This window comes from Diabrotica undecimpunctata, chromosome 2 (assembly GCF_040954645.1).
Source record: "Diabrotica undecimpunctata isolate CICGRU chromosome 2, icDiaUnde3, whole genome shotgun sequence".
NCBI classification, from domain to species: Eukaryota; Metazoa; Arthropoda; class Insecta; order Coleoptera; family Chrysomelidae; genus Diabrotica; species Diabrotica undecimpunctata.
This window is the reverse complement of record NC_092804.1, coordinates 154823931-154836224: the sequence shown is the minus strand read 5'-3', so window position 1 is coordinate 154836224 and position 12294 is coordinate 154823931. Positions and strand designations below refer to the sequence as shown.

At 35.3% G+C, this 12294-nt stretch overlaps 1 protein-coding gene across 1 annotated transcript in view; it reads right to left on the bottom strand.

Moving 5' to 3' along the window:
• LOC140435099 (tachykinin-like peptides receptor 86C) overlaps positions 1 to 12294 on the bottom strand; it is a 951389-nt gene that overhangs the window by 790732 nt on the left and 148363 nt on the right. The window lies entirely within an intron of this gene.

Here is a 12294-nt window from a genome sequence, read left to right as displayed (position 1 = left end):
TGATTTTAAAACCTTTTATTGTCCTATAAAGATATTATGGCATTACTTAATTTATCATATTCCTCAATATTGCGATGCATACACTATTGTACACAAAAGGCTCCAGTTGCATCGTTAAAATCTAATTTGATACCGTGTTCCGTCCGAAAATATCCCTTGGCCATAAACGTAATAGGGTTTATTTGAGAACCAGGTACTCAGACCCAGTAGCCTACCAGACGCCCATCAGCGCGCGAACACGGCTTAGCGCCGAAAATGTTATTCTCCCCGGTGATGCTGTCATATTATCTTCTTTTGCTATAACGCTGTCGAGACGCCCGAGACAAGTTTCTACCCTGCCAATTAACAGATTACAGCAAAAGGTAAGCGAGATTTTTCACGAATTGATAAAATTTAATGAGTTACGCCAGGTAGTTTCCTTATTTTCATCAAATTGGTAATTTTTTTTACAATCAAATATTTCATTTTTCGTTATTATTTTTAATTATTTAACCAGCTGTTTTCAATACGCTCTACATAAACATAATTAAAAGCTAATTTATTTAATGTTTTGGTGTTGACACATTTTATGTCAGGAATTGTTTTTTTACTCGATGCATTTTTCAGCTGATGAACTGATATGACAATTTATATTCATATTGCGTGAAACTAGATTGTTTGTATGCTTGAAATTATGGTTATAGTGTAAATAATTCATTTTTTACAGACCTAGAGCAAACTAAAACAACAAAATGTTTTAAAAAAGTCTAAAGCCTAGCGCACATTAACTATTTTTTTGTTAAATTTTATAGTGGCATAATGTTAAGCTATACCATTTGTAGATTATAGAATTTAATCAACAATTTATTCAAAACTCTTTGTCCAATAGATTACGAATATTGGATGTTATGTGTAGATGGGATTAAGCTATAAATGGTTGAAATTAAAATTACGGTTTATCATTATTGTTTGCTGTTAAATTATATTTATAAACAACTCCGTCTGCAGTTTCGTTAAGTGAATCGAGTAGCTCGACAGAACTGTTGTCGGTCCCAAGCCCGGATAAAGGAGGGGGGGGGTCTACAGCCAGGTTAGCACCCTACTAATAAACTTTAAAACCATACAATTCATAGAAACAGGATTATGCCACGGAACAGAAATAATTTTATTACGACGACTAAAGCGAGAGAGAGGAAAATGAATTCATGGGAAACGAAAAATATACTTCGCATCAGTAATTGGAACGTAAAGTCTCTAAACACAAGAGAGCAGAACATTACAAAAGAGCTTGTAGAAAAAAATATGGACATATGTACTACAAGAGACGAAGAAAATAGGGAAGGGTCAAATTATGATAGATGATCATCTGATGATTTACAGTAGTGTTGCGACAGAAACCAGAGCCAAAGAAGGAGTCCCCTGCTAGTACACGAAAAATTTCTACAAAAGTACAAAACTGTAAATATACCACTAAAAGAATAGTAAGTGTAAAAGCTAAACTGGATGTCAAACCTCTGAATGTGATAGCAATCTATGCACCAGAGAACAACAGAGATACCACCACAAGGGAAAACTTCTACGAATACCTTCAAACTGTAATAAACTAGACCCCAAATGATGAATATAAATATAATTATTATCGGCAATTTTAACACCCGTGTAGGCAATGATAAAATTCCATTAATAAAACAGCGATAAAATGAAAATATCAGAAATGAAAACGGAGACCTGCTAATGGACCTCTGCAGAATAAACGAAATACGTATAAATAATACATGTTTTCCTCACAAAGAACAATACAAATACACTATTAAAAACAGTAAACAGAGGACGGAGATCTATGATAGACTATATTCTGTCGAATAGAGAGTTACAGACCTCTCAAATCTTGGATGTAATGGCACTAACATCAGCAGAAATAGGAAGCGATCATAAATTGGTATTGTGCAAAATCCAAATGAAAACACATATATGTGATAACAAAACACCAGAATACACCACAAAGATAAAAGTCGAAAGCTTACAGGATCTCTTCACAAGATACCTATTCCAAAAAAGAATAACCGAAAAAAGCAGAAACACATATTATATTACGGAAAGTAATGGAGTCGAAGAAAGCTGGGCAAACATTAAGTTTAATATCTTAGCCTCGACCAAGGAAGTTCTTGGTGAAAGAAAAAAATATTTATTCTTAAACAAATTAATCTCAGTAAATAAGTTTGAGAATAATGAGACCTTGTGATGGTCAAACAAAGTTCAGGAAAAAAAAAACAAAAGAGAATATTGTATAAACATTGACAAAACAATAGGTCGTACACAAATCTTTAAAACTATACAGTCGCCAAAAAGGAAGCGAAGGTATGAGTAGTAAAAGGTAAAGCAAAAGAATATACAAATCTATACAATAAACTTAATACAATTAAGGGTGAAGCAAAGTCACATGAAATAGCACAGTTGGAAAAAAATTATGTGAAAAAAGTACTTTGACAATGTATTAACAGGTTGAGTGCTACAGCAGACATGAGTGTCTGCTCAGAGGTATCTGGTAGTATTGCCTTACACCTGTGTCTGCTATAATGCTATGAGTTTAAACACATTTTGACTATACTTTCACAATGTCTGCAAATCCTGTATATTTAACATAATGTATAATAACATCATCCTGTGAATATAATGGTTTGCTAAGGTAATGTCTTGTAAGCGACAACTATAAACTCGCTTTACTTTTTATGAGTACTAGAAATAAATTCGCCAAGGATTTTTGCTTAGATGAGGAGATTTGTAGAATTCAACTTTCGCGATTTATTATAAGATGTCGCGACATATAAAGAAAGTGGAAAGAAGAAAAAGTCCAGGAAGAAGAAAATGCTCCTGGTTGAAGAATGTAAGAGACTGGACAGGCATGAACACACATTCGATACTAAGAACAGCTCAAGATAGAAAGCAATTTGGTGTAGTTATAGCCAACCTTCAGTAATAGAGAAGGCACCTTAAGAAGAAGAGTCGCTATAGCATCCATAGCCTTTTTCCATACAAACATTAATGTTTGTTTTTTGAGAACGATTTCCGAAGTGTAAATTGAAACGTCAATAAACTTATTTTAAACTCTAATGGTGGCTTATTTCCATTAAAACAGTAATTACTCTAAGATGCTACAAGAAAATAGCTTTAGAACAATATTAAGTTACACGTGTTGTTAAAAAACTTACCGTAACTTGCTGCAAATTGTTTTGCACAAATTGCAGTCATAATTCTGTTTTTCTAATTACTAATATTATCCATGACGTATAATATTTAAGAAAATCACCAATATAGCTACCTAGTACAGCTATAAAACAAAAGAATAACTCAAGAAACTATTCAATCACGTGTATGTCTTTTAGGTTAGGTTTGAACTACAGCGCGCCATAAACATCCGTGACTGCTATTCGCGAGGAACCGCAAAGTGGGCGACGCCTGGTGGTAGATTTCAAAAGCATCCACTTCGGGAAAACCTTGAAATTGTCATTAATTTGTATTCATATTAGCGACTGGTTTATATTGTAATTAACAATGACTTCGACTTCAAAAAACTATTGCAGTGTTCCTCAATGTTCATCCTGTTACTCGTATAATTCACAAAAAAAATTCCATACATAAAAGTTTGGCAATGCATTTTGCGAATTGGCAAACCTATAACCAAGTATATGACTGTGTGCAGTTTATATTTTACTGAGAACTATTACTTTCCAAGTAAGTGTTGATTAAAATATTATTTATATTTTAATATATTTATATTTATTTTACTTTATAGTAACACCTGAAACTGAAGACTGAAGAAAGATGCTGTTCCATCAGCTAAATTGCTCCAAAGCTCTCATGAAGTTATTAGGAGAAAACGTAAGTCGTAATTTACAAAATATAACGTAGCCAGACCAAAAACTGCCTCACCCTCAACTAAAGATCTCTGTTTACCTTGCAACTATGTACAAATATAACTGAGACAATGTAAATTTTACTTTCGATGTTTTAGACATACTGTAAAAAAACAAACATTTAATTTTATTTTTATTCAGGTTTGAGAGTCAATTGCCGTATGTATAAACTCGAATCACAAACAAATAAACCTTGAAGAACGTACTCCAACTTTTACTTTGGCAAAACACACGTGTAAATGATTTATATTAAACGTTTTATAGCTTAGAGATCAAATGACAAAATTATTTGTTTTCCCGAAGTTATCGTCCATCTTTGAAATCTTGACCGTCCCCTGTCGGAATTGGCTATCTCGAATATGTGTCTGCAGAATTAATAAAAGGCAAAACTTGCCGCCGGTGTCACAGTATACACCGATATCAAAACATGACGATATAATTAAAAAAAAATAATAAATAAAGTGAAGCGGGTAGACCACATGAGACCTACGAGAAAGTGTGAATGGTAGATTTATATGAAATTTCATGGTCAGAAAATAATAATCAATATATAAATGTATTCCATGTATTAAATATTATATATTTAATATATATATATATATATATATATATATATATATATATATATATATATATATATATATATATATATACTGGACGCTAATTCAGACTTCTGTCAGCCTAGAGAACCAGCTGGATATTTAGATCGGGATACAGCACTAACGACCACTTACTAGTGATAAAGAACATGATAGAGAAGTCTGCAGAATACAACAATCCATTGACACTGATATTTGTCGAATACTATACTATCAGCCACCAGAAAATGTTAAGCATGTCCTTTTTGTTTATATAATAATATAATTAAAAAAATATCCGGTATCATAACTTTCCAATAAACAGAGCCAAAACAATTAAACCTACGTGAAGGCAATTTAATGCAGCAATTAGTGCGAGTGTATACAACAATGAAAAAATTAACGTAAACTTGCGTTCCAAACGTGTTAACACACAAAAACACAAAATATAAATGGAAAATGTTAAAACCTCTAAATTGATTTATCATCGATGTGTTTATTTGTGTTGATTCGTCAATGCTAATTAAACATTTTTTTAACGTTTAATGTTTCAGTTTTACTTCATCAACTGTTAGTAATGCCTTTTTTTTGCAAGAGCAAAAATGTTTTGAAATTGTATTGATTTGGATATTACTAATATATTTTTTGTTAATAGTATAGTTTGAACAATATATTTATTTAAATAAAACAAAAAAACCTTACAATGAAGTAAAAACTTCTTTTCGTAAAATGGTATAAAATTATATTATTTAAATTTTTAAAAATTATCCAAAATGGTTTTATAAATTTTCAGAACCTTTTCGATCCTATCATATCTATTATCAGCGAAAAACCTAAAAGTATAACTACTTAAAAAATGAAAACAAAAGGGGCAAAATTTTAACTTTTAAATTAAAAATGTGGTTATTACTCACGTATATGTATGTATTAGTTGGAACTAGCAACATAATAAGGTCAGATGATCCTTAAATTATATAATTTGAGTAACTAACATTATAATTATTAAGACACTACGTTGATCATAAGGGATTACATTTTTTAAGGGAACGTAAAATTTTTCATCTCGAAAAAGGGAACCTTGCGTCCTGAGAGGTAACAACCAACTGTTGAAAGAAGGAAGTAAAAATTGTTTTGAAATGACAAGACCTTCAAGACAAGTGATGGGTAGTTTTATAAAAAATAACCAAATAGTACACGCCTATGGCCTGTTTGCGGGAAGCAAAGTAGTCTGGGCACACTTTAAACTGTTTTATTGATTTATTAACAATAAACTACATACTAAAAACAAGTAAGAAATCTGTAAGAGTTCTTTTTGTTGTTACCTCGTGGTGTAATCGTGTTCTGACAGTCATCAGCTGGCTCTGATCTCCTCTTCTTTTTTCCGTAGACTTTCCCTCACTTCGGTATTACAGTAAACCCATGTGTGGCTGGATGTTAACTGTCAATCTGCCACAGGGCTGCCCTCCAGTGAGGAACCTGCTGGTTTCGAATGGCTAGATTGACCTGCGGTGCTCATCAGACGGTTGGCATATCCATATTCTTCCTGCACCTGTGGAGCCGCTGGAGTATATGCTGGTTTTAGTCGATTCATGGAAATTCGCTGAGGAACATTTTGGACATCCACAGTTAAAAACTTATTACTTCGTAACACTCTAAACGGACCAGTATGGGGAGTTGTAAAAGAAGGCTACACTTTATCGGTCCGCACAAACACATGACTCGTAGACAGTAGGTCCAGATGGACAAAGGCAGTGCGGGCTGAGTGGTTGCTCGTCGGTACAGGACGCAAGGCTCCCATGGTCTCACGTAGTCGTTGGACAAAACTATGCTCGTCGGGTGTAGCAGCACTAGGGACAAGCAGCTGTCCATGGAGACTCACTGGGATACCCTACACTTACTCGGAGGCTATACATGCAATGTCTTCTTTGAAAGTGTTTCGAAGGCTTAGCGTGATCAGAGGGAGGACTTCAACCCACGATACTGTGTCTGTGGCGATATGTTTGCTGTTCTGCGCGACAACTTCGGTTGTAATCTCCGATATAAGTATGGCCTCTGGCCATCTTGTAAAACGGTCGATGATTGTGAGCAGGTATCAAAAGTTCTGATTTGCTGGAAGTGGTCCCACGATGTCGATATGTATGGGTGCGAATCGATCGTCTGGCATTCCTAGAGGTGTCACAGGTGTAACAGTGTGACGTCCAATTTTGGCACGTTGACATTGGATGCACTCTCGTGACGACTGCGTGACTTGGCGATTCATGTTATGCCACACAAAACGTTCAGCAATTATTCGTAATGTAGCAGCATGCCCTGGGTGGAACTTCAGGAAAACATCTCTTTGGAACACAGCTGCCACATAAACTCGTATACAACCATCTTAGACTGAACAATAAATATGTCGCTGGTATCTGGTCAACGTATCCGTTGACGTTGTAAGGAACTGGCAGGATCATTCAGGGTCTATTGAAGACCCTTATCTGTAGTCTGAGCTTCGGATAGCCGGTCAAAGTCAATGGTAATGGGTGTTGTGATAGCGTCTACTTCAGGTCGTGAGAGACAATCGGCAAAAATATTGGTTACGCCCTGTATATGTTGAATATCGGTCGAGAATGGGCCAATAAATTCTAGTTGATGTATCTGTCGTGGAGAATGCCGCTCATGTCGTCGTTGGAAGACAAACGTTAAAGGCTTGTGATCAGTATAAATGGTAAACGGCATGCCCTGAAGAAAATGGCGAAAGTGATGTATGCCACTAAATATGGCAAGCAACTCTCGGTCATAAGTGCTGTAGTTTCGGTCCGTTCTAAAAAACTTTCGAGGGAAGAAAGCGATGGGCTGTAGGTGTTCACCTATAAGCTGTTGCAAAACACCGCCGAGGGCAGAATCTGAGTCATCAACTGACATGTTCAATTGGGCATTTGGTGCTGGAGAGACCAATTCAGTCGACGCAGCCAAGAGTTCTTTGACCTTGGTGAAAACTGCTGCGGCTCCTGGTGTTAATGTTAGTTCTTGCTGCATTGTTTTTTGCTGAGACAATAACTCCGTTAGTGACATTAGCTCATTGTCAGCATTGGGTAACTAACGTCTGTAGAAATTAAGCATACCCATAAATCGTCGTAGCTGTCGATAGGTCGTAGGTTGTGGAAACAAGCTAATCGCGCTAACTTTAGCCGGCAATTGACGAACGCCAGTTGGGGATACCGTGGCACCCAGATAGTTCACTTCACGTTTACAGAATTTTGATTTATCCTTGTTGATTTGGAGTCCATTTGCTTCCAGAATCCGAAATACTGATACCATGTGTTGCTCATGCTCAGTCTCAGTCTCCGAGGCAACCAAAATATCGTCAATGTATAAATACACATATGGGCAATCTCAAAAAAGGTAATCGAGGTATCTCTGGAACGTCTGGGCAGCATTTCGCAAATCGAACGGCATTTGGAGGAACTCGTACAGCCCAAAGAGGGTTATTATAGCCGTCTTTTAGACATCCTTTGGGTGGACTGGAATTTGGTAAAAAGCACATACCAAATCAATGCAAGAGAAAATTTTTGTACTATGTAGCTGGTTAGCAAAATCCGGGATGTGCGGTATCGGGTAGCGATCTGGTTTCGTCTGGTTTCGTCCATTGGACTTCTGGACTAAGTGAAGCAGACTGGCTGAAGATGACTTTGATGGTCGGATAATGCCTGCCTGTATCAGTTTGTTGAATTCTGCTCGTGCAGCTTGAAGACGGTTTGGTGGAAGTCTTCGTAGTTTAGAAAAAACTGGTGGACCTAGGGTCTCAATATAGTGCTTGACTTTTTCAGTATCCTCTAGTATAGCAACAGTAGGTCAATAATAAGGATGGGCAGTGGATAAGCCTACTTCTGGCACCCTAACACGACGAGACACACAGGTAATACTACTTGACATACTTGGATTTACTAGTCGTTTGTTTCTCATGTCTACACTAATGCCATGGTAAGTTAGAAAATCGGTTACTAGTATGGGTGTGGTGACATCTGCGATTACAAATGTCCATGTTATAGGTTGACCTAGACCAAGGTTTAGTGTGAGCTGTTTCTGATCATATGTTTGGATTCACGATCCAGTGGCAGAATACAGGCATACAGTGCTGGGCTAAGTCGCAGTGCAGATTTTACATGGAAGCACACTTAGGTCTGCCCCTGTATCAATAAAAAACTGAAGTTGGAGAGCACTATCGGTATTGAAGAGGCGGCATGGTATGTGAGGGGCTGCGGTTGCCACCATTACTGCGCCTTTTGATCGTTTTTTGTAAAATTGCAACATGGTCTACATTTCTTTGTTTGTCCACCATCTCTTCGATGGTAGTAACACTGTTCATTAGATGATGACTTGGTACTCTTGACCATTTGAATTTGTTGTCCTTCTTCAGCTACAATTAATCTGTTGGATAAAGTATTCACTTGGTCACTCAATGTAGCCACTGTATTGGCGGTCCCACCAAAAATTTTTGAGAACATCCGTAATAATGCTATCTATGGCCAAAGCTTGCATTCAATGAAGTAGTTGAGTAGGTTTTAGGTCACCCAGAGTGGATTTCATCAACTTATGGATCTTTTCATCTGACCTGGTGCTATACCTGCCGAGAAGTCGAGCTTTTAGTTGTATATAGGCATTGTCAGCAATGGGATTCTTTACTTTGTCTGCTACTTCTATAAGTACTTTACTGTTTAAACTAGCAACATTATGGTCGAATTTACTGTTGTCAGTTGTAATTTTGGCTTGTCGAAACTGCGCTTCCAGCAGGACAAACCATAGTTCTGGTTCAGTGCGCCAAAACTCTGGCGCTTTGATGCCTACGCGTGCATTTAATGAGTGACCATCGCCTTCGCACGGTGTAATATTCATATTGTTTGGCATGGTTTGGTCGGTGTTTGTCATAGTTGTGTATAAAACGTTGTACTTACAGTTTTTTTATTCTCGGGGTCACCAATGTGGCCTGTTTGCGGGAAGCAAAGTAGTCTGGGCACACTTTAAACTGTTTTATTGATTAATTAACAATAAACTACATACTAGAAACAAGTAAGAAAACTGTAAGAGTTCTTTTCGTTGTTACCTCGTGGTGTAATCGTGTTCTGACAGAAATCAGCTGGCTCTGATCTCCTCTTCTTTTCTCCGTCGACGTTCCCTCACTTCGATAGCACAGTCAACCCATGTGTGGCTGGAGGTTAACTGTCAATCTGTCACATGCCCATTAAGGTTGTTACTTAAAGTTAAATTTATATTATTTTTTTCAAATGATATATAATAAAAAAATTATTTGTCGTGAAAGAAAACGAATAATTGTATTATGAATATGAATAATTAAAAAGTAAGATAAATATTTGCCTTCAAGGGATAAAGTCGTTCAATAGACTGGCATTAAAATGAGGATTTTATAAAAAAATCAATAATTGTAAATTGAATTTGGAGAACATGCAGTTAATAATATGTCGGTTTTGTAAACATGATCGAAAAACTGAAGATTCTAATTAATGAAGAGTGTTGATGGTTAGCTACGTGTGAGTATCTGTATAAGTTCAAATTCATATATCGACTGGTCCTACGAAGACTATGTAGTAACTCATTTTTGTGTAATTGAAATAATTATAAAAATGTATCAACATCGTTACCAACATGCATTAATTAATAAAATGGATGTCTTATAGCATTAAGTGATACTGTTAATAATGATCTTCCAAGAGTAAAACAGATTTAAGCCAGAAATGGCCAAAAGTGACTTTTGAATGAACTACTATACTTTTCGATGCAAACATTTTCAAAGTAATAAATACCAAAAGTATTTGTTTTTTTTTTACTTTATTTATATAAAATACTACATTTTGAAGAATTTACTGATCTAATTCGCAGTTCTGTATTTTAATTCAATGTTCCTTCCCTGACTCTTCTTCACTCTCCACTGAATCAACTTCAAGCTCGACTTTAGGAGGTACATAACGTTTTAAATTAAGATTTTTATTGAATTGATAATAGATTGTGGGTATTTTGCTAGTATAACACAGCCTCAGTAATTATTTTAGCTTTTTTTTCTTCAAGTGGCAATGACTCAGGTGACTTCACCTTTTAGATTATAATCATTCTTTTAATGACGAATTTCAAATTCTTCACATCCAAAATAAAGACCGTAAGCTATCTTTATTAGAATCTATTGAAATTAATAAATTAAAAAATACAGACATAATTCTGAATGACCAACTTGAGACAAATAGTTCTCTCCTCCTCAACCTATTCCTTTAAAAACTATAAATTGTAAACACATATTGAAAATAAATCACTCGAGAAAGGCACTCTGCCGTATATTTTAATAAATTTTTTGGAAGTTTTGAAAACAAAGTTTTCAGTGTTTTATTGTTATATAAAAAAATTATCTTGGGACATTTCCGTAACATTATAAACTCTTCCTGTATGTTGAGCTATTTTTATTAATGTGACCCACTGTACTGGCACATATACAATCGATTGCATTTTCGATAACAGCGTGCATATTGTAACACTTTTTTTAGAAATACCAATGTAAAAATGTGCAATAGCAAAAACAAACATTGAAAACACAAAACGATTTCTATTTTGTCTCCCACAGTTGTCTTAGTGGAATATTATCGTTTTAATACTATGCTTTGCCTTGAGATCTAAAAATTTCCAGAGGCAACTGACAATTTCATTTGAACCTCTTTTAGCCACCTGCTCATGCCAAACATAGTAGTAACCCTAGTCATTTCCAACATTATAAACTGTAAAGTTATATGTAGAGTATTTGTTTTTTTAGTAAAATCAATTACGTTAGACAAAGGGGTAGCTAAAATCTTTTGAAGGCTAAAGCAAGCCACACGTAAGTTCTTATCATTTAATCCAAGCTGTTTGTATATGTCTTCTAAGTTTCTGATAACTTCTTTTTTTTATATGGTATTCTTATTTTTCGTGCAATTTTTTTTAGTGTCTCCAGCTAGATTAGAAACAGAACAAACGGTACACTGGTACTTTTTTGGTTTAAAGAACCCAATATTGAACTGTTCATTAAAAATACCCTTATACTGGGTATAGAGGTATTTTGTTCATAATACCCGTTGTACAATTGGTACATTTTATGGATATTTAGCCGTTGTTTAAGGTACATCTTCGTCGTATTCTTACGCGTATAATGGGAAGGTAGTACATAAAACTGATTTATGTGATTTTTTACGTTGCCTACAAGTTGGGGTGATAGTTTATTTGGTTTATGTGTGTGTTTTCCACATTTATCTTCCTCTAATGATCCACTATCTTTCAGTTTTCTTAATTTTATGGTGATGCAAGTTTCTGAAACGTTATGGGTTTCCAAAAAGATAGTTTTACAAACACGTTGTTCTTCATTGCGAATGTAGAAGTAATATTCTTGGGAGTAACTTCTTCGGGATCGTTGTTTTGCGCTAATAGTTACTTGTTTTTTGGCAACCTGTCTCACATGACGAGCAATAAAATCCTACTTTCGCGTTCTCTATCTTCTCTCTCTCTCTATTTTTCTATCTTTTGTAGTCATTTTGGTAGCATATTTTAATCTATATAAGTTTGCGCAGTGCATCTATCTGTCTTCCTTTAATTTAAATACCCTTTTGATTTTCATGTTCAATTCCCAGATTTAGACTGGTTTTAGATTTTTGATCAACCCACTCGCAAATGTTTCTAATTATTTTCCTACTTACTCTTTCTATATTGCCTTTGCTTTTTCTCTTTCTATGTGTGGTTGCCTCAGATATATTCTTATTAGGTTCAATTATTACTCCAGAGATGTTTTCCTCTTCTGCCGGAATGTAATCTGC